Source organism: Hylobates moloch, unplaced genomic scaffold (assembly GCF_009828535.3).
Source record: "Hylobates moloch isolate HMO894 unplaced genomic scaffold, HMol_V3 SCAFFOLD_6, whole genome shotgun sequence".
In the NCBI taxonomy this organism is placed as follows: domain Eukaryota; kingdom Metazoa; phylum Chordata; class Mammalia; order Primates; family Hylobatidae; genus Hylobates; species Hylobates moloch.
This window is the reverse complement of record NW_026652281.1, coordinates 11658148-11686096: the sequence shown is the minus strand read 5'-3', so window position 1 is coordinate 11686096 and position 27949 is coordinate 11658148. Positions and strand designations below refer to the sequence as shown.

General features: G+C 42.9%; 1 protein-coding gene across 4 annotated transcripts in view; it reads left to right on the top strand.

The window, feature by feature from the left end:
* WWOX (WW domain containing oxidoreductase) overlaps window positions 1-27949 on the top strand; it is an 804193-nt gene that overhangs the window by 422463 nt on the left and 353781 nt on the right. The gene's annotated exons all lie outside the window — the stretch shown is intronic.

The window sequence follows — 27949 nt, the reverse complement described above, 5'->3', positions numbered from 1 at the left end:
TTTATCCCTTGGAATTATTGGGCAATTAATTGTATTTACTTAGCATTCAGTGCATGATTAGAAATGGAATTTTTAAAAAAGCAGTACTCAAGAGGGGTGCATTCATTTGTTCATTCAGCAAATAGGACTTGAGTCCTTAATATGTGCGGAGCCAAAATGGATGAGAAAGATTTCTGGGTGGGACTTCAATGAGACTAATTTCCTAGGTTTTCATGTTATTATGTATATGTGGTGTATAATTAATTTTTCCACAAGCTCTTGTGCTAGTGATGCTAAAATCAGCTTGACTGGCTTGTAAATCAATGAAGGTTACTGTTGCATTGCTTTGAAATTGAATTTAAAAACCGAAACAGAGCAGTCCCTTTGCTTCCAAATGTAGCCCTCCCATTGGAATCACTTTGGAAGATTCTCCATCTGCGTGTTGCCCGGTCTTACTTTTCATGCGGTCCCAGGCAGGAAGGCCCATCAGTGAAAAGAGCCCTGCATATGCTGTGGGTCATCACAGCTGCTGCTTCGCACATTTAGGAGATATTTATGGATCTTTTATTAGGACAATTTTTATGGCCTAAGATTAAAAGTTAAAGTTAAGTAGTAAACGTAATGAACATGTGCCTTTGGAGGTTCCAACTGGTTTGTATTTTCATTCTCTCCATTGGTCATGGCCCATTGAATTTTGATGGTAGCATAAAAAAAAAAAAAAAAAAGATGCCTCAAATCATTTTTGGAAGGAGACAGGGTATGAATTGACAAATTAATAAAATAAATTATACTTCAAAGATGCTAAATTATGTCTTCTATATAAGTAGGAGGCTCTCTTTTCAGATGTGGAATTAATTTGTAGGAGCTTGAATATTCTCAAGAAAGAGTATGGGCAACATTTGATAAAAGATGTAATTATTGGGTCATAGGAAATAATGGTTGAGATAGGGCATCCACTGCCCTGGTGGGGGAGTCAATGAGGCAAGGAATCACTGGAAAATGACATTCCTTGAGACTCCTTCAATGGGTAGAGTTTGCTTTAGCTTTTCAAGTATCTTACTGTATGATGGTTGCTTTTGGGTTGAATTCCGCCTTGGGTTGAATTCAACGTGAAACTTAACCTTTTAGTGAAGGAACGATCCAGGGGAAGTAGTAAAATATTAGCCTGCCGTCCAATACAAATTGCCTGTGAGTCCCACTGATACTTACAAATACACAGAGGTGGTATAAAAGGATTCTGTGGTCAAAACTATTAATATTTCAGAAATACAGTTCTTATCAGAGTCTTCGTATGTAAATGTCTCATATACCCCTCTAAGAAGGGGAGCGAATAGTATTTTCCAAAGTTACGTCACCAGTTACCATCCACCTGCATACTTTACATGTTTTGGAATCAACCTTACAGGGAACACTTGGTCGAAAAACAATGTTTTCTAAATTTATATTACACTTCCCACTTTTCGCCCCAACTTTTATCACTTTGTATGACAGTCATCTTGGGAACATCCATTGGGAAACTCTTTCCTTGCAGGTATCTGTTACAAGTCCTTGTTCACACAGTGTTGTGAAAGAATAGTTGTATGTCACAATCTTCTTCATGTAGTATTTATTGAGAAACCTATTCTGTTAATAGAATGACTCAAAATCAGCCAACCCCAGAAATACTGCTCAAGCATTTAGAAAGACTTTCTCTATAGAGCCTTCAGACATCAGAAATAAAGTTAGAGAGTGACTTTCAGATACAGCAACCTAGTGTATATTATAGAACATTCTAAAAAGAGCAGATTTTAGTATCTTTCCTCCCACACTTGCTTTGACTCCCTCCTTTAGTAATTAGATAATTATGTATAATTAGCACATTAATTATGTGCAACAGCTGCAGTTGAGTGTGTGCATGTACAACTGCTTGAAAACAGCTTGTGAGTTCACTATTAGGCCCATGAAATTTTTCTCCTTGGCATGTTTTCACTATTAATTTGCTTGACAAAGGGTAGATACATTTTCCATGTGTGGAGGTAAAAGCAGTGCAGTGAGCTAAAAGGTTAGCAAAGGTGAAGTGGTCCTCATCTGCGGCCCTGGTACACGTAGATAGGGCATCATTGCCTTTCCTGTGAGCTCTTGGTGCTGATAACAGCTTCCTTGACCGATAAGTGTACCAGATTTCCTTACCTGTCCCAGGAGAAGATAGCAAGAGTTTCTTGATGCATTTAAAAAATGCATTTAGTGTTGGCAAAAGGCTTGCAATTTATTATTGAGTGGAATAAGCAGTTTAAAGACAGTACGTACAGGGTAGGTTTCTGGCTATATAAATATACAGGCATAGAAAATAGATATACATAAATAATGTTACTATAATTTGTCTGCCTCCCTTCTCTCAGAAAAGACCAATGAATTATCTATTATGTGCCACTCACTATTTGAGTGCTGGGAATACAGCACCATAAATTGAAGTTTCATATATCAGGTAGCAAGATGGCCATGTTCTGTGTTTTGAGAATTACAGGCGTTTTTGAGGCTCACGGCTATAATCCCAGCACTTGGGGAGGCCGAGGCAGGTGGATCACCTGAGGTCAGGAGATCAAGACCAGTGTGGCCAATGTGGCGAAACCCCACCTCTACTAAAAATACAAAGAAAAATTAGCTGAATCTGGTGGTTCACGCCTGTAATTCCAGCTACTCAGGAGGCTGAGGCAGGAGAATCACTTGAACCCAGGAGGCGGAGGTTACAGTGAACTGAGATTGTGTCACTGCACTCCAGCCTAGGCGACAGAGTGAGACCCTGTCTCAAAAAGAGAAAATGAATCAAAACAAAAAAATTCTATTGCAGTAGCTGAGTATTTTCTGAAATGATTTTGTTACTTTTCTAATGAGAAAAAAATAGATCTCGTGTGGAGGGAATTGAAGATGTAATTTCATACTCTGTGTACAGCTAAGCTCATCGTAGGTACTTAACTAACACTTAAGGAATTAAATGGCATATCTGTGTTTGAGAGGCACACTGAGATGAGACGCCAGCTCTCTTTGTTTATTTCTAATGGTTTGCTTGGTGTGGTGGTCATTTCTTCGGAAGTGTGCGAGAAGAGATAGGTGACTTGCATGTTGTCTATGAGCGTTTTTAGAAACATCTGGTGGAACCATGCGGGCATCACATAACTATATCTGTGCAGAGCCAGGCGGGTGCCTAGGTGAGATGGAAAGCTACCGTCAGCTTTCTTGCCGGCCTCTCCTCACAGCCGCTCCCTTCCACACCTGCCTTTCCACCTGCCAGACTGCGCGTTGCCCGTTGCTCTGGGTCTGTGTGTTCAGCACTTCTGCAACAGTGTCTTCTGCAAAGGTAGCTTAGCGGAGGGTGAAGGATCTTCCAATAAGTCAGCACCTTCAATTAAAAAAAGGAATAAGATTCTCCAATCTTGGCAGTCTGGCAAGGTAGAAAGACCCCTGAAGGTGAACATCTTTGGCCCACAAGAAATTTTGTTACGTGTTGTTAGGTTTCATTTGTCTCTCAGTCAGTTAGTCAGTCAGTCAGTCTCTCTCCTTCCATCCCCCCTTGGCCCTGTTTTCTCTTCTCTCCCCTTCCCTGCCCCCTCTCTTTAAAGTTTTCTCACAGATTAAGAGAGTAGCATGTGCTCATCCCAATCATTGAAACCATGCAAATGAATAGCAAGAAAAATAGTTCTTGGCATGCCCCATTCTTTCCGCAGTGCCCAGGCCAGAAGTACCTGCTGCCCAAGACCACAGCTGACAGCGCCCCGCGAGCCCTTCACACTCTTCTCTGAGCTCTTCCATCCGTAAACAGACATCTATGCCAAATGCAGGGAGGGTTTGCTGTTGGCTTTTTCCAGAACACTGTCGTGTTCTGCCTGCTGCTCTTTGCTTGGTTTTCCCTGGACGGTCACAAACATACCTCCAGGTCAACAGATAAAGAGAGAACCCACTTCTTCTCATAGTTGCATAATATTCCATACTACAGATATTCTGTTATTTATTGTAGCTAGATTTCTATTCATTTTTAATTCCCATGCTCAGAGCTTTCCAGACATTTGGAAACATTTTAGAAAACTGACATCATCTCTTCAAATATCTGAACTCAGATTTCCTCTATGATGTTGGAATCTTTAAAATATCCTGCACGCTTGGCCTGTTCCTACAGTTTTGTTCCCCAGCCATCGTTCTCCATTTTGCACTTGTATTGTCTCCTCCTATTCCTCTGTACCCTTCACATGTGACTGCAGGGTATATACTTTTGCACAGGCAAAAGTCCAGCTGAAATTATCCTTATTTAGCATAATTTAAACACGAGGGTTTCCTAATGCTCCTTCCATTTAAATAATTCAAAAATCCGTGGCAAGGTACCTGAAAACTACTAAAGAGAAGAGAGGTGTTAATGGACACATCATTGAGGCTGAAGCCAAACTGTGTGGTTCTGTCTGCATTTGAGAACTGTAAGAAAAAGATCAAGATTATCATTATTTTTATTGGTGTTACCTCAGTTTGCTGTCTGTACCTCTTTGGAGACGTGGGTCTTATTCCTGAGAAATCATTTTTCCTCCTCCTTGAAAATAGTGAATTTAAAGTGGTTTTAATTTTAACTGCATTATTTGTTTGCTTTATATAGTTTTTAAAATTTTATGGAAAAGTCTTCCATGTGTTTTTCATTTATGAAATCGGGGCAGCCATCCTTCAAATATGAAGCAGGTATCTGAGAATACTAAAATCTTAGAGTGCATTTTATAGGAGTGTGAATGATTTTTCTGCAACTGACATATCAAGGAGCTTATCATCTATTATTAAGTTACCTTTTCCTGAAACAAAATATTTGTCAGATGTAACTTGGTACCCAAATGCCTTTTCTTGCTAAACTAGGAGCTATCACACACACACACACACACACACCCCTTTATTCTTGGTTCTCTCCTATATTTTGACATTTGAAGCATTCACAGAAAAGTAATAGAATGAGCAATTGAAAATCACCAGAACTGAAATTATTTCCAGCTATGTTTAAATACGAATGTCTTGTTCGACTCTTCGCATATGTATTTATGGCTGTGTGGTATCATTATGGCATCCTAATGAACGTCTACTGAATTATGTGGGATTCAACAGGGGATACAAATGGATTTGAATTCTGTAACTGTCGTATTGTGGTCCGGAGAGGGTGGAAACTGAAGTATCCCCCTGCGTCGCCACATCTGTCAAAAGTCCTCAGCGCTTTCCGCAGTCCACGTCTGGTGGAAGCGCGAGGTGGTGAGGATGGAAAGAGCATGCATTGAGTCCATGTTGGGACAGGTCTTAAACTAAACACGTCAGATTATGGAGCTGTTTACCTTGGCTTTGAGGTTTATTTCCTTCTGGATTAAGAATGATGTTGTATTATACAACAAGAAGTGGAAAAAAAAAGAGATTGATGTTACACAACCTTTTTTTTTTTTTTTTTCTTACTCTGAATGTGTAACTTTAAATGAAGAACCAGGACACCTCAACCTTTAGTCTTTTCTTTACTAGTGAGTAGCAGATATGTGCGGACCACAGAGATGGAGAGAAAAGGGAAGGAACAGTCCTTGGTTTGTATTCCAGCCCCCACCTTCCTGTGTCTTTGAGCTTGGTAATTAGATGCTTGGAGCTTCAGTTTCCCCATCTGTTGCATCAGAACAACAGTATGTGCTCTCCAATATTTTCATAAGAGTCACATGAAATATGTACTTACAGAGTCTAGCACTGTGCTTTTTAAGTTGGGGCTTAATATGTGGTAGTTGTTGCTGTTTTTGTTATTATTCTTAATGTTATTTTTTGTTTGTTTTTTTGAGATGGAGTCTTGCTCTGTCACCCAGCCTGGAGTGCAGTGGCACGATCTCAGCTGACCGCAACCTCTGCCTCTTGGGATCAAGTGATTCTCCTGCCTCAGCCTCCCGAGTAGCTGGGACTGTAGGCACCTGGCTAATTTTTGTATTTTGTATTAGAGATGGGATTTCACCATGTTGGCCAGGTTGGTCTTGAACTCCTGACCTCAAGTGATCTGTCCGCCTTGGCCTCCCAAAGTGCTGGGATTATAGATGTGAGTGACCACGCCTGGCCCATAAATGTTATCTTTATATAACATACAGCTCCCTTAGGAGTAATTTTTTCCATTTCTACACAATGGAAACCTGTAATTTTAGCCTTAGCAACACATATTTACTCGGCACCTAGGTTTCATTTAAGAACTCTTTAGTGAATGCCGATTGCGCAGTAGCCACCGTGCAAGGCCCTGGGTAACCAGTGGGCAGCCACACAGAGAAGGTCCCAATGGCACCAGAACAAGGCCAGCTTCCTAGGAGGTGTCTGGCTTCAAGACAGGGATTTCCTTTAGCTGAGTGGTAGAGAAATAGAATGCCTGTGATTTCACTGTACATAAAATGACCTTTCAGCCCTTAACCTGCGACATCCACATGTGTTCTTTGGTACTCACAGGTGCTATGGTCCATAGCTGTGGTCTTCTGAAGTATAGGAAAAGGCAGCTTACAGAAAAAAACTTGCTTGTTTACTGTCTTCTGAGCCGATTTCTCACCTATTGGCAAGTGGACAGGTCTAGTTTTTGTTTAGCTGTTTTTCTAATTTAATCTTATACATGAGACAGCTGTATAGATGGACGTGTAGTCATTGAAGTGGGGCCAGTTGGCTCTGTTTATTAGCTGTGTGGCTCTCATGCAGGTGACTTGTGGCCCCTGTCCGCAGGGATCTCATCTCTAAAATGAGGCTCTTGATATTACCTGCCTTACCCAGTTGTGAGGATTAAAAGGGTTTTGTGTGTTAAAGGACTTGGGGAGTGCCTAGGACGCAGTGAGGGCCACACAGCTTGCTCTGATTGCTTTCTTCAAGGCAGTAAGCATGTTGCTCTGGTAATACTCATCTTCAGGGCCATCATTTTGGTCACATTTTGGCTTAGTTTCTTCCTCTACCCTCTTCCCACATCAAACCTTTCCATGGTAGGTAAAACATGTTAACAGTCTAATGTGTTTCCTTCTAATTTTTTTCTTCATTTATATTATACATCTATATGATATATATGTATTACATATGGATATATAGACATACACATATGCATATTTAGGGTGTGCTATGGTTAGAACGTTTGCATCCCCCCAAAATTCACAGGTTAAAATCCTAACCCTGAAGGTGTCAGTACTAGAAAGTAGGACCTTTAGGACATGATTATGTCCTGGGGGCAGAGGGTACTAATCCCCACGAATGGGTTTAATGCCTTTATAAAACAGACCCAAGAGAGACCGTTATCCATTTTACCATGTGAGGAGCCCACAAGCAGGTGCCATCTATAAGCCAGAGTGGACCCTTACCCAATACCACATCTACCAGCCCGTTTATCTTGAACTTCCAGTCCTCAGAACTGTGGGAAATAAATTTCTGTTACTCGTAAGCCACCTAGGTTATGCTATTTTGGGATCGCAGCGTGAATGGACTTTCTCGAGATTTTTGAGATTTTTTTTTTTCTTGTCAGTAGTTTTACCTAATAAAACATGGAATCATTCTATGCACGCTATTCTGTATTGTAGCATGGTTTTCCACGCTGAGGACATACCGTGACCATGCAGTCATTTCCCAGATGGATCTTATTGAGGGACATTCACTTAGTTTCAAAAGGCTTCTGCCTCTACCCCCATCCTGGCCACAGACAGTGATGCAGTAACATCCTTGTTCTCATGTCCAGACTGAAGCTTTTATTCCTATGGGATGAGTTCCCAGGCATGGGATTGCCAGGCTGGAGTCTGAATTTTGAAAATGGATTTTTATCATTGTGATGGATTACGGTGAAGAGAGCCAAAGTCTTGATAGAAACACTCAACTCAGTGAATTTTTTAGATGTAAAAGTGGATGGTAATTAAGGGTATACACATTAGAAGGAGTAATTTGACCAGCCCATCACAGTATTAATTGATTTTCATGTGTCAAAGACTTCTGATTTCGTTTTCGAGGCTGGAAAGGCAGGTAGAAAGCCCATCAGTTTTGCACGCATGTTTTGCACACAAGTATTAGAGAGTAGCTAGCCTGCTTTTACTAGTGGTTCTGTGGAAGAAACATAGCTTGAATAAATGTTGTCTTGGATGCTCAGCACAGATTGGCAGTGGCTGTAAGGATTATCTGGTGGGAAAGGTGCTGGGACTCACTCTAGACTGGGAGTGGGGTGGGGTGGTGGCAGGGCAGGAGGGCCCTGGCTGATTAATAATATTTGTTATGATGTCTAGGATGTGTGGGGAAAGCATCATGAATCCCTGCATTGGCCACCCCGTACCACAGCCAGTGATTGAGCCTCCATAAATCCCAGGGCCAGATATTAGAACATCTCTGATGAAGACTGATTTTCTGTTCGTGGCCTCCAGAGGTCCAGTTTTTTTGAGCTCAGGGGAGCCTTGGTGGTATCTTATAGGCAAGAGATGAATTCACATTTTGCCATGGTGTTAACAAGCAAAAGAAGACAAAAGAGCTCAAAACAGACAGTGACGTGCTGGGACCAGGGGTGGTGGTCACCAGGGCGAGCAGTTATGGGTGAAGGGCTGAATTTGCAGGGTCAGGGAGATTGCCTCCAGGCCCCTTCTGGAAACGGTCCCTGAGCCTTGTAGAATTGAGTTGATTCTGTTTAACTGCCCAGTGAAGAAATGACTTCCTTGCTTTAAAACATTTGACAGCTGTCTTATATAACTTAATCATTCCACTGACTCTTGGAGCAGCCTCAAACGTCATTTTATCTTCTTGGCTCTTTGATATTATTTGTAGTTATTTATTTAAAGTAATTAGACACAGGGTCTTGCTGTGTTGCCCAGGCTGGTCTCTAACTCCTGGCCTCAAGTGATCCTCCCACCTCAGCCTCCCAAAGTGCTGTAAATAAGGTATGAGCCACCCAGCCTAGCCTTGATACTATGTTTTAATGGGGATGTGTGGGTGGGTGGTGATGGGCATATTCCAGCAGAATATCAGAAACAGAGATGAGGAAGGCAGAGAGAGCTCAAAGACAAGGCTCAAGTTCATATTCCAATGCCAGTACCTGCCACCTGTGTGAAGCTGAGCTAATTATGTGTTTAGGTTTCCTCCTTCATTAAATAGAGTTGTACTTATATTACAGGGTTGTTATGCAGCTTGATGAATTAAATATGCTAATATATATAAATTCTGAGTAAGTATTAACCAAAGAAATGGAACATCATATTGGTTCCCAGTCTAGTTCATAGGTGTTATCAAGATGGCTAACTTTCCAAGTGTCTTTTTATTTCACTAGTTCCAAAAGAGTATCTCTGAAAATATTAGGTAGTATTTAGTCAACACTTTAACAAATAACTTTTTTTTTTTTTTTTTTGGGCGTAAGAAGCCCATGTGAAAATACAGTTGAGCCTATGCCTATGAAAAATGACTTGTGTGTGGGACTGGGGTGCCTTGTAGGAGAAGGAGGATATTCGTCTGGATTTTTACTGGTATGTGTATATATTTTTGGGTACTGGAGATAGGGACAGTGAGTATTTGAAGCTCACAGCAGGCCCATTTTGCAAGTTTTCAGGAAACTGAAATTCGGAGAGATTAAGTATTTTGCCATGAGTCACTTTGTAGTAAGTGGGAGAGCTGTTGCAAACCGACGTCTGTCTACACCCACAGCCTGTGTTCTTTTCATACACACAGGAGTATGGAGGAGAAGGGCAGTGATGGAAGGCTTTAAAAAAAAAAAAAAAAAAAAAAAACTTCAGAAGCTGGTTTGAGATTTATTCATCTTTGGTGTACTCTCTTTACTAAGGCAGGGTGTAGACTCATGAAACCTAGAAGGAGTTGAAAAATAAGGGTTAGGATTAAAAAAATAACTAGTGAAATCAAGACACCATTTTGCTTAATTGAAGGCTTGCTGTACATTAAAGAACAACAAAAGCCTAATTCTTTGAGGGGAAAAGGCCAAGCCTTTTCCCACAAGGCACTGTGTGCACGGTTCTGGAAGCTCTCCTCTGTTTGCACAGTAATCACTCATCCTGCTCTCAGGCTCTGCCTGCAGTCTATTTCTCTGTCTCCAATGTCACTCTTCTCTGCCTTCTTCAGAAGCTGTTATATGACCTCCAGATTTCTCTTTGACTCCCTGTATTACCATTAGAAGACATGTACACTGGGAAATTGCTCAGTTCCTGTTTTTGATTAATATTTTATCAGCTGCAAGAGGAAATGGTATTCTATAGCAACACTAATAAGTAATTGAGCAGATGAGATGCTCTTGCCAGCTTTGGTAAAAAGTCGGGGCAAGGTTACAACAGAGGAGCTCTGATGAGACTTGGGATGGTAAAGTCAAGTGGAATATCTGGTAGAGTTAAAAATCTAACAATGGGCCAGGCGCGGTGGCTCGCGCCGGTAATCACGGCACATTGGGAGGCCAAGGCAGGTGGATCGCTCGAGGTCAGGAGTTCGAGACCAGCCTGGCCAACATGGTAAAACCCCGTCTCCATTAAAAATACAAAAATTAGCCAGGCATGGTGGCATGTGCCTGTAATCCCAGCTACTTGGGAGGCTGAGGCAGGAGAATTGTTTGAACCTGGGAGGCAGAGGTTGCAGTGAGGTGAGATTGTGGCACTGCCCTCCAGTCTGGGTGACAGAGTGAAACTCTGTCCCCCCCAAAAATAAATAAAAATTAATCTAGCACTGATACGAGAAGAAATTATGCTCTAAATCCTTCCTTGAGCAGTGGCTTACACACCTCTATTTATCAAAGGTGGTGGCAGTAATAGTAATAATGACCACCTTCATTTAAAGGCACGTATCTAAACCAAAGGACCTAAAATATTAATTTTTCATAATGTTTAATATTTGCCAATATATATAAATTCAAGATAAGGTAGACAGCTGTAAACTGGGTCGCCTGCTGTATCCAGCAAACGCTGAGAGCCCTGCTTCCCCTCTTGTATTCAAATGACTCTATAAGAGAGGAAGTAGTACAGCTATCAGTAACAATGCCATCCGGTAATTACCGAATCATGAATGTTTGGGGAGCTGAAGGTCACGGGCTTAGTAGCAATTCTAGTCTGATGTCTGATTCCTTGTGAATTTTAAATGCTTGTACTCTCTATCTGGGTGACGGTATTTTAATTGCCAGTGGACAGTCTGATGGAGGTGGGGGAAGAGTTATTCTTCTATATTTATTTTTCTTCACCTTGGGTGAAGAAACTTCACTTTTCGTAATGTGCTACAGTGTGTACTTCTGTAAATGGAAATGGTTTCAGCACATCACGGTCATGCTTCCCTGTTGAAAGATGCTCTGTTTTCCTGCATACATGATGTCCAGCACAACATCTGATTTATGAGAACATGACCCTGGGGGCTTCTGGAACAGCTGCTCACACACTCCCTGTAGGAGGCCCAGGCTCTCAGCGGAGGGCCATAGTGCAGCTAAGAGCTAGAGTTTTAGGATCAAGAAATTACAGGTAAGAACACAGCCCCATTTTAAGAAATACCAGTGATTTCTGTTTTTCCTTGTTCTTCTTTCCCTCAGTATTTTATTAACATGTGCTGCTGTATGAACGCACAATTCACTTAGATCTCTCTTTCTTGTGGATCACATGGGAGCTTTCATTAAATTGTGGCGATTCCAATTTGAGTGGTTATCAAGTCAACATCAAATAACGTGAAGTGTGTTTTAGCCGGCAAACATCACTTTGTAATTCTCTGATGTGTTTGGGCTGATTCCCTTCTTCCTGCTTTTTTTCTCTTTATAAAGTAAACATTTTTACTGCAAACGTATTGCTTTTGTTAGTTTCTAAAGGCACTTGTCATGGTATGACTAATATTGGAAGCAGACACAGCCATGATGAGCAATACTCTTTTTTTGTTTATTTTTGTTGTTATTGCTATAAGCCACTTTCTGCTCTGTCTCCATTAAAATGCAACTTAATTGGTAAAATTTAGTTGACTAGAGATTTCATTTATTCTTTTATTTATTTATTTATTTGAGATGAGTCTTGCTCTGTCACCCAGGCTGGAGTGCAGTGGCATGGTCTCGGCTCACTGCAGCCTCTGCATCCCGGTTCCAAGTGATTCTTCTACCTCATCCTCCCGAGTAGCTGGGATTACAGGCGTGTGCCACCAGGCTCGGCTAATTTTTATATTTTTAGCAGAGACGGGGTTTCACCGTGTTGGCCACACTGGTCTCAAACTCCTGACCTCGTGATCCGCCCACCTCAGCCTCCCAAAGTACTTGGATTAAAGGTGTGAGCCACGGCGCCCAGCCTGTATTTATCTTTTTAAGTAACAAAGTATTAGCATTGTGATAAATAATATTTAATATATAGTAAGGGAGGTCAAAGTATGAACTATTTTGATTTTTTATAGGTTTTTTTTTTTTTTTTTTAAATAAATAATGCATTGATTTTCTTTTTTTTTCTTTCTTTCTTTCTTTTTTTTTTTTTTTTTTCTCAGACAGGGCCTAGATCTGGCACCCAGGCTGGAGTACATTGACGTGATGAAGGCTCACTGCAGCTTCCAACTCCTGGGCTCAAGCAATCTTTGTGCTTAAGCCTCCTGAGTAGCTGGAATTACAGGCTCATGCCACCACACCTGGCTACTTGTTTAATTTTTTGCAGACATAGGGTCTCACTGTGTTGCCCAAACTGGCCTCAAATTCCTAGCTTCAAGCCGTCCTCCTGCCTTGCTCTGTCCAAGTGCTGGAATTATAGGCATGAGCCACTGTGCACAGCCAAATTTTCTTTTTCTTTTCTTTTTTTTTTGAGATGGAGTCTTTTCCTGTCACCCAGGCTGGTGTGCAGTGGCGCGATCTCGGCTCACTGCAAGCTCTGCCTCCTAGGCTCACGCCATTCTCCTGCCTCAGCCTCCTGAGTAGCTGGGACTACAGGCGCCCGCTACCACTCCCGGCTAATTTTTTGTATTTTTAGTAGAGACGGGGTTTCACCATGCTAGCCAGGATGGTCTCGATCTCCTGACCTTATGATCCACCCACCTTGGCCTCCCAAAGTGCTGGGATTACAAGCATAAGCCACCACGCCCGGCCCAAATTTTCTTATAAAGTCAAATGGGAGGTACTTGTTTGCAAGAAATAGTTCTTTTGGTTCTTATTAGGATTGAGTCACAAAATGCCTGGTAGCATCCAATGCATTTCATAGGGGACAATAACAAAGAAGATGCCAGCAATATCTTCTCTCTTTTCCAGCATTCTTCATCTCTCCCACCCAAGGAAGATGGTGGGCTGGAGTGAGCATTCAATGACCCAGAATCTACCATAAGCTACTAGGGCCACATCTTCCCCTTTCTTCTCCCCCAAGTTTGTCGCATTTGTACTGACTCTGACCCAGGTTGTCCTGAGTTGAGACTCACTAGAAGTTTCAGAAAGATGCACACTGCTTTAAAAAAAAATAGCAAGGGGAGGTCTGAGAAGAAAGTATAATTCTTTTTCTTCTAACTGGATGTATAAAAATCATATAAGCATGACTTACCATTTGATTGGAACATTGTGTTTTATGGTTGTAGAGCACATGTATCATCCTATCTGCTTCTGACACCCAGTAAGCAGCTCTGGCTTTTATAATTTTGATGAAAGAGGTTTCCCAACAGTGTTTCAGTGTGCATGTTCGCACACCAGCCCTGGTCGTCACTGAACAGATTCTTCCAGGTCTCCATTGGAGCGGAAGAAAGTGAGATCACAGATCTCTAGGAAGGGCTTCAGTTTCACCAACAGTGGAGCTAGGGATTAGGGGGGCAGAAGCAGCAGGGAAGTCAGTGCAGGATGCTGGGGGGCCACTCCTAATTGCTTCATGTCTTGTTGCCGAGCTGATGACCTTGGAGGTGCTGCTGGTCCTGGATCCTTGCAACCTTTTCTTCCAAGAGGAAGTGTGGTGCTGCTGAGCCCCCCTTCCCCTGGCTGTCACAAAAAAGGACCCCTCATGTGGGGGCCTAATGCTAGTGATTCCCCAAAGGTACATGTTGAAATAGGAAAAGGAGCAGGTGAGGCTGGCTATGTAACATACAAGATCCATTGCAAAATGAAAATGTGGGGTTCTAGCCAGGGGCAGGGAAGTTAATCTCCCTTTTCCATGGGCCCAACATCTGAATCTAGGGCAAACAGGTGTCCCCCAGATTGGATCCTCTGCTCTAGGACACATTCTTGTCCTATCCCCATGTCCATGCCCAGGCCCCTACTAGGAGTTGAGGGCAACAGAGGTCGTGGGTGTCTCCTGCTTAGGAAACCTGGGTTGAGGGTGGCAGTGATCTTGAGGTGGGGTCTGGGAGGGAGGAGCCAGCCTGGCCTGGTCTGGCCTGGCCCAGAGTGCCAGCAAGGGCGGGTGCAGTGGCTCATGTCTGTAATCCCAGCACTTTGGGAGGCCGAGGCAGGTGGATCACCTGAGGTCAGGAGTTCAAGACCAGCCTGACCAACATGGTGAAACCCCATCTCTACTAACAATACAAAATTAGCTGGGTGTAGTGATGCACGCCTGTAATCCCAGCTACACAGGAAGCTGAGGCAGGAGAATCACTTTAACCCGGGAGGTGAGTTTGTGGTGAGCCGAGATCGTGCCATTGCACTCTAGCCTGGGCAAAAAGAGTGGAGGGAAACAAACAAACAAACAAAAACGATGTAGGAATGAACAGATGAACAATGCCACACAACCTAAGGACAACTTTGAATCAGTTCTTCTAAGCTGGTCTCAGAAGCCACTTTCCCATTTGACTTGTATCTTGCTCCTTTTTTGTTTTGTTTTTTTGAGACAGAGTCTCACTCTGTTGCCCAGACTAGAGTGCAGAGTGCAGTGGTATGATCTCAGCTCACTGCCACCTCCGCCTCCTGGAATCAAGAGATTTTCCTGCCTTGGCCCTCTTAGTAGCTGGGACTACAGGCATCCACCACCACATCTGGCTAATTTTTGTATTTTTTATAGAGATGGAGTTTTGCCATGTTGGCCAGGCTGGTCTTGAACTCCTGAGTTCAAGTGATGAGACTGCCTTAGCCACCCAAAGTGCTGGGATTACAGGCACGCGCCATCATGCCCAGCCAGACTTGTATCTCTTAATGAGTTTTACTATATTTAACCATGTATGTGTCAGTCCTACTATGCACCTTACAGCTCAGTAACCCTGTTTAATAATGTATGTTGCTACATTTAATCTTTATGGTAGCCTCATGAGCAGGCTCTAATTTAGTCCAGAGGTTCTGGATCAGGAGTGATTTTGCCTGCCAGGGAATGCATGTCAATGTCTGGAGACATCTGGGGTTGTCAGTTCGGGAGGGTAGAGGATGGTGGGGGGAAAAGGTGCTACTGGCATCTAGTGGGTAAAGGCCAGGGATGGTGCTAAGGATCCTGCATTGCAAAGGAGCATCCCCACCACAAAATATGAGTAGTGCCCAGGTTGGGAAGCTCTGTGCCATTATGCAAAGATTCACGGTGACTTTGTCACAGGACTGGTACGTGGGAGGCATGGGTATTCTTTTTTTTCTTTTGAGATGGAGTCTCGCTCTGTCACCCAGGTTGGAGTGCGGTGGCGTGATCTTGGCTTCCTGCAAGCTCCACCTCCTGGGTTCATGCCATTCTCCTGCCTCAGCCTCCCTAGTAGCTGGGACTACATACAGGTGGCCGCCACCGTGCCTGGCTAATTTTTTTTTGCATTTTTAGTAGGGATGGGGTTTCACTGTGTTAGCCAGGATGGTCTCGATCTCCTGACCTCATGATCCTCCCGCCTCGGCCTCCCAAAGTGCTGGCATTATAGGCTTGAGCCACCGTGCCCGGATGGCATGGGTGTTCTAACACAGTATAACGATAGTCCAACCTTTTGTACTATGAGTAATTAGCAAAGAATTAACAGCAGAAGATTGCTCTCACCAGAGCCCATCCAGAAAGTGGCTCTTATTCAAGGTGCTAATTAGGGTGTTTTGTTGCCAGTAAAAACAGGAGTCAGATTTCATGATTGATTCATGATGACTTTCAAATTAATGCTGCTGTTATCATACAAAGTAGTGGTAAGTGGAGGTAAGAGAATGTTTTTGCTTTGGGATGCTAAGTCAACATTACAGTAAACACACGGTAAAGCCATTTATCTCAGGCTTAATGCTTTGTTGTTTCTTGTAAGCACTTCTTAGGTGCCTCTGAGCTTTTTAACATTCTTTGGCAGTTGTAATTTATTAATTGATTTTTAAATTTGGCGGGTGAAAATGAACTTCAGGTAGGGGTTTGAGCAAAATGAAAAGGCCTATTTGTTTTCTCGTGGCTGGTTCTTCATGTTCAGCATTAAGGAGTGGTAGAAATCAGGCAACCTGTATGTAACCTCAGCGATCGTGGATTCCCAGCTTCCTCACATCGTAAATGGAGAGTCAGTTGTTCAGAAAAGAACTTTTTTTTTCTTCTATTTTCTTTCTTTCTTTTTTTTGAGGGAGGGTCTGGCTCTGTTGCCCAGGCTGGAGTACAGTGGCACGATCTTGGCCTGTTGTAGCCTTGACCTCTCCAGCTTAAGTGATCCTCCCACGTTAGCCTCCTGAGTAACTGGGACTACGGGTGCACACTACCATGCCCAGCTAAGTTTGTTCATTTTTTGTAGATACAGGGTCTCACTATATTGCCCAGGTTGGTGTTGAACTCCTGGCCTCAACGGATCCTCCCACCTCAGCCTCCCAAAGTGTCGAGATTATGGGTGCGCACTGCTGTACCCGACCAAGAACTTTCTATTATATAGATTTTAATTAAAAACAGTCCTGTTGAGTGGCCTCTTTATCAAATGCATTCTCACATAACCTCATAGAAGTGAGCCCTCTTACTGAATTATGTGGCTAGGGTTCTTGGGTACGTTTCGTTCTATTTTCTGGTTGGTGGTTTTCTTTGTGTCAGGTCCCTTGGGCTCTTTTTGGACCTCTTCTCAGAATGTTTTTTGTTGTTTTTTTTTTTTTTTAATTTTTGAGATGGAGTCTTGCATTGTGTCCTGGGCTGGAGTGCAATGGCAAGATCCCTGCTCACTGCAACCTCCGCCTCTCGGGTTCAAGCAATTCTTCTGCCTCAGCCTCCCAAGTAGCTGGGATTACAGGTGCATGCCACCACACCTGGCAAATTTTTTTTTTTTTGTATTTTTAGTAGAGATGGGGTTTCACCGTGTTAGCCAGGATGGTCTCGATCTCATGACGTCGTGATCCGCCCACCTTGGCCTCCCAAAGTGCTTGGATTATAGGTTTGAGCCACTGTGCCCAGCCCTCAGAATGTTTTAAAATGCATACTATTAAATACCTATGATTATAAAGGGAGCCAACTATACTTACATATAGTTCTATCTGTGACCCTGTAGTATGCACTGAAGCAAAAATAACAGGTGATGCGAATCATAAAGTTTTACAGATCTCTAGAAGAGTCTTGTTGGTTTCTGTGTTGATGAAGCAGGAAATTTCCCTGACCGCTTCGCAGGCAGGAAGTGGAGTGCGGATGCTGGACCTAGCTGGCTGCTTTGGTGCCAGTAGAGGTGAACTCCACTCACTTGAACCCCCTGCACTCCACCCCTTCTGGGAGGAAGCACGCAGGTGAGCAAGTGCAGAAGCCAGGGTAAACGCTTTTGGGCACTGGCAGGAATGCGCTGTGTACTGGCCCTAGGGTAGCATGTGGCAGGGGGTGCCCGTGACCCCTGAAGCCCTAGAAGGAGTGTTACAGTTAGTGCTCTTTTAGCTTTGCCATCGACGGGCGGCTTAAGTGTTAACAGTTCAGTGGAGGGTCACTGTGACAGCCTTTTGCACCCACCCTCGAGCTCTTGTCCAGCGTCGAGGAGGAATGAAGTCTCATGAGCAAATTTTAAGGGTGGTAAATGCAGGGGATTTTATTGCCGATGAAAGTGGCTTTCATTGGGAAGAGAAGCTAAAAACAAGACAAAGTGGGAAGGTAATTTTTCCCTGGAGCTATGCCATCAAGCTGTTCTTCTGAAGTCCAGCCGCTTCTCTCCAACTGTAGTCTCTAATGTCCAGCTGCTTGTCCTCTTGTCTTCACTCTGCCAGTGGAGCCTGGGGTTTTTATGGGTTACAGGATTGGGGGCAGGGTGAGTCATGGGTGGTTGTGGAAAAGGCAACATTTGAGTGGAGAAACAGGGATGTGTGTTCTCACTTTGGGCCACAGTTCCAGGCTTGAGGGTGGGGCCCTCACCACGGACCTGCCCTCTTCTGCCCAGAATTTCCCTGCCTCCTGTCCCTATCATTGATATCTGCAATTATTTGTACCTATCAAATTTAATATGGTGATATCTGCATCTAGCTGCTGCTAGAGATAGTGCTCATAATAATTCTTAATATTGATCGAGTGTGGATAATAATCCAGGAGCTGTGCTAAACATTTGACACTACTTTATCTCATTTAATCTTCACAACTCCGTAAAGTAGTTTTCACTTATTTGAGGGATGAGAAAAGATAGGCTCTGAGAATTGATATTACTCTGCAAATTTGGAATTGGAATTTCAAAGCAATGTATGGTCTTAATCACTTCTCCATTAATTGTCCTTGTTTTATTAATGCTGATTACCTTTTGATTTGGTTTGGTTCTTTGGAGTTGTTTGCATTTTGTGAGTCTTGGCATCTTTTTGGTAGAGAAACTTGCTAGGTTCTCACAATGTGGAAATTAAGCAGAAAACAAAGGTCTCAATTTGCCTTTTCAGCCTGAATGAAGACTCTTACATTCAGTCCTGGGAGTCTTTCTTGAGGGACAGTGAGAACGAGGAAGGGTTTCCATTCTCCGAGATGGATCGTTGCATTAGTATTTATTTCCTTTTTGTTTTTCCTTAGGAGGAGAAAGAAGGAAGTGGAGCCCCTTTCCTTAGGTTAGAATGGTTCTGTTCGTTGAATTATGCACCCTGTTTGGTTGAAATAATTGGACAGTAAGGATGTGACTATTATCATTGCTATCTAATACTTTATTATGTCATACCAAAAATTATCTTTTGTATTTTGCTACCAGTTCTTTTAATTTCTCTTACATGTATGAAGTTGGATAGTTAGAATGAGATGAAAATAAATTGGCTGGGCGTGGTGGCTCATGACTGTAATCCCAGCACTTTGGGAGGCTGAGGCAGGTGAGTCACTTGAGGTCAGGAGTTTGAGACTAGCCTGGCCAACATGGTGAAACCCTGTCTCTACTAAAAATACAAAAATTTTTTGTATTTTGGGGTTTGGGTTAGGTGATGTGTGCCTGTAATACCAGCTAGTTGGGAGGCTGAGACAGGAGAATCGCTTGAACTCCGGAGGCAGAGGTCGTAGTGAGCCAAGCTTGCACAACTGAACTCCAGCCTGGGCGACAGAGGAAGACTGTGTCTCAAAATAAACAAACAAACAAATAAATAATAATTGTTTAAACCTTCCAACTACAATAACTTTTTCAGTCTCTTTCTCCCTTTCCCACCTTCCCAAAAAGGTGGGAAATTTCTAAAGTAAAGCAATTAACAAATAAGTTTTGGGTTGGGCAGGAGATTAGTTAGAGACAGGATCTGTAGGTCAGAAATGGTATTTGAGGGAGTAGGGACTTTTTTTTCTTTCTCCCTGATGCATTTGGGAGTGGAAGAGCTGTCAGATTCTGAATATAGTTAGATTTATAATGCTAGAGACATTCAGCAGTCTACCTTTCCCTTTCTGTTATAAAATCATGTTTTTATTGAATTACATTTTAATATTGGTATCACTTTAAAATGAAAATGAAGACTTGCAAAATCTACTTTTGAAGGAGTTGGGTGGTGGGGGGGCATGCAATTTTGGCAACAGATGACTTCGGTTCAAGTCTTCTTTCTGTCTCTTACTTGCTTTGTGGCTTTAGACCAGCCACCCACTCAGAGCTTTGAATTCCTCATCTCTGAAATGACCATAGTAAGTTCCTGCCTAGGCTCTCTCCGGAAGCTAAAATGCATGAAAATGCTTTGTTATTTTTTTTAAGGATTGATACTAGCTAGGGTGTTGATAAGAAACAGCAGGCTTACTTACTGGGTGATTGAGAAGAGTTTAACAAAAGACTGTATTAGTCTGTTTTCATGCTGCTGATAAAGACACACCCAATACTAGGTAATTTACTAAAGAAAAAGGTTTATTGGACTTACAGTTCGTTGTGGCTGGGGAGGCGACACAGTCATGGCAGAAGGTGAAACGCACATCTCACATGGCAGCAGGCAAGAAAGAACTTGTGTAGGGAAACTCTCCCTTATGATACCATCAGATTTCTTGAGACTTATTTGCTATCGTGAGAACACCTCGGGAAAGACCTGTCTCCATGATTCAATTACCTCCCACCTGGTCCCTCCTGCAACATGTGGGAATTCAACAAGAGATTTGGGTGGGGACACAGCCAAACCATATCAAAAACCGTTTATAAAATGCTAAGCAGCCTTAAAGGAAACCACCAAGGGACCAAGGCCTGATGAGGCAAGAGTAGGAGGGAACAGATGCTTGGATAGGGCAGCTGAGTCACAGGCTGACGGGAGCTGCCGCCTTCAGTAGAGGTCCTGATGACCTAGGAGGGTGGGAGTCAGACAGATGGGAGTATCCTAGCCTCAGTTCCTTTCCATCCTCAGAACTCCTCCCAGTGCCTCTCAATAGCTAAACCAACCAAAGGTTGGAGCCCAAGGAAGCTCCTGAGACTGTCTTTACAGGTCAGCCAGGTGGGAACAGAGTTGACGGAGAGGGGACAGGAGGTGACTAGGTTTGGAAGGAAAATTAGAAAACTTTTGGCCGGGCATGGTTGCTCATGCCTGTAATTCGAGCGCTTTTGTATCACTTGAGTCTAACATAGGGGTGTCCAAAGTTTTGGCTTCCCTGGGCCACATTGGAAGAAAAACAACTGTCTTAGGCTGCACGTAAAATACAGTAACAATTGTTGATGAGCCAAAAAAAAAAAAAAAAAAAAAAAACCTCAAAAAAATCTCATAATGTTTTAAGAAAGTTTACGAATTTGTGTTGGGCCACATTCAAAGTTGTTCTGGGCTGCATGTGGCCCACCAGCCATGGGTTGGACAAGCTTAGTCTAACACGTTCTTCAAGGTGGGCTTGAGCGTTTGAAAGACTTCTAGTGGGAGAGATCACAAGGTACAACTAGAAAATCTTGGCATGGCCTGAGAGGCAGACCTGTGATTATTTTGCTCTTTGAAACTTGTCCTTCTGCACCCATTTTCCCCATACCTAACCTCGATTTAGGCTCTAGGTCTGAGCAGAAATGTTATTTCCTCCAGAAAGCCTTCCCTGGATGTTGAGGGATGAAGCTGGAGGCCCCTCCCGAATGTGTCCTCAGAACTCGCTGCTTCTCGTCCTCGCCCTCAGCATACTTGCTCATTGTCTGTGTCCATCTCTGTCGTCTCCGTGAGCCCTTTGAGGACCGATGTGTGTCCATCTTGTTAACAGTTGGCTCCCCAGTAACCAGTGCAGTGCCAGATACAGAATAGTAACCCTACATTCTAGCGTAGGCAAATATTCTAGTATTTGCCAAAACTAGAGGATGAATGAGTGATGGGTAAGAGAGTTCGCAGAGAAATGGATATAAACAATATTGTAAATCGTATTTGGAAAATAAATATTAGAATCATTGAATCTCTGAGTTATAGAAACATTTATTAATAGAGCTATCTGGCTACTTTTTAAAGTGTGGACGTCCTCGACGTATTAGCTATGCATCTGTGGACAGGAGGCTTACCCACTCTGCGTCTTGTCATGTACCAAACATAAGAAAAGCATATCTTCCTGAGAATGTTGTGAAGAATATGTCATCCAGTGAGAATGAATCAGTGTGCCCAGTGCTTGGCATATATCTGCTCAATAAATATTAGCCATTCTTTCTTATTATAAATCCCCCTTGTATATTAAAATCCTCACGTATCACTGAAACAACCAACTGAAAACCATCAGGAGACTCACGGTGAAAGAAGACAGACATTGTAATTTCCCTGGAAACTCAATTTTGATTCAGATGTCCACAGCATCTCATTTCTGCCTTTAAAAAATTTCGAGAGTGACATTTGGCATGATTGCACTCACAGGTGGAGAAGGTTATGGCAAACTTTCTGGAAATCTTGGAAGGTGAAATACAGGGAAGATGGCCCCTATGGAGGTTCATCGTCCCCCACCTTATTCTAAATAATGTCTTTCTTAAAATTTCATGTTTTGGGAGAATGTCCTGTAATATTGCTTTATATCTTTTATTCTTTTATTTTATTTATTTATTTTTGAGACAGAGTCTCTGTCTCCAGGCTGGAGTGCAGTGGCACAATCTCGGCTAAGTGCAACCTCCGCCTCCCGGGTTCATGCGATTCCCCTGCCTCAGCTTCCTGAGTAGCTGGCACTACAAGTGCGCGCTACCACACCTGGCTAATTTTTTGTATTTTAGTAGAGACTGGGTTTCACCATGGTGGCCAGGATGGTCTTGTTGTCCTTATCTCATGATCTGTTCGTCTCAGCCTCCCAAAGTGCTGGGATGACAGGCATGAGCCACCGCCCCCGGCGTATTGCTTTATATTGATATCCCCGAGCCCCCAAGTTCCTGTCTGCTGGTAGAATTCACAAAGTAGTTTATGTCTCCTTCTCTTCCTCTTCCGGTATTGTCTCTTCCCTGCATTGAGACAGCATTGTGTGGAGATCCTTGCACTCCTCGAACAGAGGCTGCAGATGGACACAGGATCTGCTCAGGGAGATAAGATCACCTGCTAATTCTGCTTCCTCCATCAGAGTCTGAATGATCAGTGATGGGGACCAGAGCTAGGTTAGGTCTCTGGGAACCACCTCTGCCTGAGTCCGGAAGATGGATGATATGGGTAATGACTTGCTGCTTTATCTTCTCTCCGTCTCCTTACAGCAGCTCCAACTACTGACTTTTATTGTGTGGCAGCTAATTGTAGGATTGTATTTCTCTAAAGAGAAGGCAAGAGAGGAATGCAGTGTCTACCATCCCTGCATCCCTTTGGCCCCTTCCCCCTCGCATTACCTTGAAGTAGAGGGAAAGGGGATGACACAAGAACCCTTAGAAGTAAGACTTTGTCTGTCTCTGATGCCACACACCTTTGAAATATTTTTTGAAAAGAAGGCCTCCCTTGGCTGGTGTCTTCTGACTATTAGTGAATAAAGGAAGTTTAAACAATCTCTTCTCTGTAATCATTAAGCTCATCGTCTTTGTTATAATGTATGTTGTGGTCTTTGTTACAATGTATGTTCACAAATTCCTAGAACACTGTTCCCGTTGGCCACGGGATCAGGGGAAGCCAGAAGGAAGAGAGAATCAGACAAAAGTTGGAGGGAATCCATCTCCAGTGCTGCTCAGAGGTATGACCTAGAGCAAGGGGTTTAGGCTTTCTTGGACTCATTTTCCTCAGTGGTGAAGTGGGGATGATTTATTGACGTTGGACCATGAGGTTCTGTGCACAAAATTCCTTGCATAGCACCTGATACACACAAAGCTTTCAGGCAAGGTTAGTTTCGGGTATTTCCAGCCTTAGCCTTGGGCGTGGGAGCCATAATGAAGTTGTTCAGAAGTTTAGAGCTAGTGTTTATAAATTGCTTGCCACAGGGCCTTGTATACAGTAGGCATTCATTAAGTGTTCCCTCCTATTATATCCTTACGTTTAAGATACAGGCACCACAACATAAACCACCCCCAGAGTACACATGCATGGGTGTAATTTGTTGCCATTCTCCTCCCTTCTGCCCCCATCAAAATGAAGTTTTTAGTGTAAATGTCATGTCCTTGGAACTGTAGATTTTAACCGAAGGTTGATAGGAGGGTCTGAGTTTCTCAGCTAAATGAAGGCATGAGGACTGTATCCCTCCTGAAGGGTGTGATCAGTTCCATGAGACAGAAGGTGCCTGCTGTGGGGCATCTAAGATAATGTAACCTGCCCCAGGGTCCTGTGAGGGACTGGCAAACAAGGTAGGCTGAATGCAGCCTTGTGCACTGAGCTGGGTTCTCTCTGCTTTAGGCCCTCTCTGACTGGAGGTGAAGAGGGAAGTCCGCTGATTGTTTTTCTCTTGCTGCAACTTCGCACTGCCCTTACATATCCCGGTGTATATGGTAGCCAAGGACAGTACTGTTCGAGCCTCCCCCATTAAGTCTCAACATTGAATCAGTGCAGTCCTCTGCAAACAAAGCTGAGCGTGGGATTGTGCCGGTTTAGCCAGCTAAGGTGTGGTCTCTGATGCTGATCGTGACTATGAAAAGGGAAAATGGAGGAGACTGATGATGAAAGAGGAGGAAGAATAGGTGACTTGCCTCTAGCTGGTGTGGATTATTTTTCTTTTTTAATTTCCATGTCTTTTTAGCTTCATCATAGATCTCAGCTTAAGGACAATGAAAGTCATTTATTGAGTACTTAGTATGTGCTGGCTGCAGAGCCAAGTTGTTGTTTTTTTTTTTTTTTTCCTTTTTTGAGAGGGAGAGTCTCACTCTGTCCCACAGGCTGGATTGCAGTGGCACAGTCTCAGCTGACTGCAACCTGCACCTATCAGGTTCAAGCGATTATCAGGCCTCAACCTCCTGAGAAGCTGGGACTACAGGCATGTTCCACCACACTCAGCTAATATTTGTATTTTTAGTAGAGGGGGGGTTTTGCCATGTTTTCCAGGCTGGTCTTGAACACCTGACCTCAGGTGATCTGCCTTCCTCAGTCTCCCAAAGTGCTGGGATTACAGGGGTGACCCACCACACCCAGTCAGAGTCAAGTATTTCAAGTATCAGAGCTGCCTGCCTGCCTCCCTGTCTCCCTGCCTTCCTTCCGTCTGTTATCTGACTTAATCTTTGAAATAACCCAGTGATATATGATATACATTTTGTAGGTAGATAAATGAAGGGTTAGGAAGATGTAACTTGTCCTAAATCATGTGCCTTTTAAGTGGTGAAACTAATTTTCTCACTGGCTATAGATGTTGAGCCCATTACTCTGATACCTACTGCCTTTTAATTTTAAAAGGTATCATTGTTTTATCGTTTTCGTCATTATCATATGGTTTATGTCTTCTCTTGTGTCTTGTAATCCAATTGGTCACGCTGACATACTAAACCATATTCTTTGCCACGGGGAACCAATTCACCTGTGAAAAGTCATACACATAGGCTCGAAGAAAGAGCTTGGTTGTGATGTTGTTGTTGTGACAGCTGTCTCGGGGGCTGGAGTTAGAGCCAGGGTCCCAACTCCCACAGTTCGTGTAGGGGTAGACCAGTGCTTCCTTTTGGGTGATGAGGAAGCTGGATTTGGCAGCTGGTTTTGTCTGGATTTGAAAGGGAGGTAATCAGGGGTGTGTTGGGAGGGCCAGAACCGTCCACCCACGTGTTTGTGCCATCCGGCAATGGAAAAGCTTCTGGCCTCGACCTTCTCAGGAAGGTTGTTTGCGGTGCCAGTGAGGGCTACTTTTCACATTACAGCAGCCCGGGCCTATCTCTCAGGAGGCCTGCTGATAATCAGTAAATGAAATACACCTTTCCCTGATTCTTGCAAATGGAAAAGATGAGGGTTGAATTATAGGGCAAGTCATGAACACTGTATTTTTTCCAGCATGATATTTTGAACTGCACAGAAGGGGGGAATTATTTTATTTGGAAGATCAAATTTGAGTTTGGCAGTTACCTGAAAGAAAATGAAGTGATTGCCAGTCCATTCTCTAGCCTTCTGAAGAAGATAGATTATAATCTTTAATTAATCTATCACTCACACCAAAAAAAAAAAAAAAAAAAAAAAAAAAGTGGGGCAAGGGGTGGGAGAATGTTCATATCACATTATTTTGGATATCTGGTGTTGCACCTGGAAGCTCAGATAGCAATATCTAGGCACGGCTGCCAGCGCTCTGTACATTCACATTTGTTTAGTATTTTAATTTCCCCATGAGTCTTAAACCTCTGCATGGTGTGCAAGTTGAGGCCTGGAGTATGCACTTTGGCCACGGGCTTTCCTGCTGTAATGAAGATGGAATGACTCCATGGATGACCTCTCCGTGCCTTTGTCTGTAGCCTGCCCTCCTGTTTAACTGAACACCTTCCAGACGAACACGCTCTGAACTCTTGAACTGCTCATTCTGTTCTCTGAGCGAATTGCTCGAGCTGCAGTTTATCATTATATGCCTCCAAAGACTTTGTGTTTCCTATGTTTGACATCGAGATAGAATTTTTCATAACCCTTTACTAGTCATAAATTTGATTGTTAAGGGACCGGGTTAATCTTATTTCTAATACCAGCATCTGATTTTAAAACCCTGATTTAGGAGCATTTTCTTTCTGCTACCTTCCTAAAAACGCATGGGTGGAAACGTATAAAATATGTCACCTGATATTGGAGGATTGTTTATTTCTGTTCATTTTGTCCTGAATAGTACCTATGAGATGTATTTGAAAACTTAACTTGTTTATATGTTTCTTCTGTTGCAATTTCTTCCATTACCTGGAATAGCTGCTTTGGACAACAAACCAAGCAATGCCCTTTCACAGCTGTGGGATGAATGGGGAAAGAAGTCTTGGTAAGGAAGCAATTCAGAGACCATGGAAGCATCTCATGGCAGCAGTCACAATTTCGTGTTGCATAATATTTCAGGAACTTGCAACCCTGATAACTCATGCTTGCCTCTCTGTAGCTCTTTAACGATGTTTTATTGAATTTTGGTTTTCCTCTAGACTTTGCAGTGCATGACACATAGTAGTTGCTCAATAAATATGTGTTCAACTGAACTGTGGTGCTTAGGTTAGTAATTAGATGCACAGATAAAATCACAGTAATCTCCGCGAGCCTTGTCCTACTAGTAAAGGAGTCTTGTGAGGATTAGTTGAAATAACATGCAAAAATAGCCAGCTGTCTGTTTCCCTGCTAGGGGCTCTTGTCATAGGAGCCATTGTTGTAGTCTTAGAAAACATATGGCATTATTTTTGGGGCAGAGGGTATAGTAGAATTTTAAAGAGTGCATTTCTCTTCCAGTAAGCAATTCTGCATCGATAAAAAGTGGACAAAGAAAAAGTGAAAAATATTTAGTTAATTCTTGTTGACAGAAGTCGGACTTCAGGTCCACATATATTACATTGTAGAGTGCACACATGCATTTTTAAGAATTTCCCAATTCTCTTCCACACGTGGACAGATTTGCACATATGTGTGTGTGCAAATTGTACTCGCAGTGGCTGCCTCGGAAATGAAATTTCTGCACCTTGCCAGAGCGTGTATTCCCTCTAAAGAGAGGCAGCTGATAATGAGTAATGCTAATGTCGGGGTGAGAAGCAGTAGATAATCTAAGACCAGGGCCGATGTCCAGGGCATTTATCTTTGATGCTGGGAATGCATTCATTTTCTTCATCTTGCTGTTAATGTACCTCTATTGGGAAATTTACTCTCTCTTCATAGATAGGATCAGATCCAGTATATACTTATAAAACCGCCACACTTACATTTAAATACAGGCCTTTCCCATTTCACAGTCTTTCTAGCTCCCCTTTCCAAAACAGCTCTCTCTCTCTGTCTCTCTCTCTGTCTCTCTCTCTCTCTCTCACATACACATACACACGCGCGCGCACACACACACACACACACACACACACACACACACTGCCAAATCAGACACCAACATAAACTGTAGAGTTAACATTCTTTTTCCACCCTCACACTTTGTTTAGCCCCGATCTGTGTTCAGTTTCTGCCTGAGAGGGTGATATGTTCATATATTTGGATATGATTAGAAAAAGCAAAACGGTAACAATAGAATCTGGACAGGATTGATGTCCTGTAGCAAGGAACAACAGAAAAGAAAATGGAATCAAGAACCCAGGTGCTTTTTGTAGGTTAATTGTGCAGGGTTATCATGTATCCCTTTAAAAGCACCATCTTGATTCTGAGCTTTGGTTCTACACTTTAGAATTGTTGCCTGGGCCTGGATTTTTCCCCGTGCATGTTGTGTGTGGTAGTCCAACACATTTGCTGATTGCAAATATACTTGTCTCTTCTCATGGGCATTACTAGTACTCAGGAAATCACCGATGTGGGGTAAAATGAGAAAAGGGTATGTTTTAT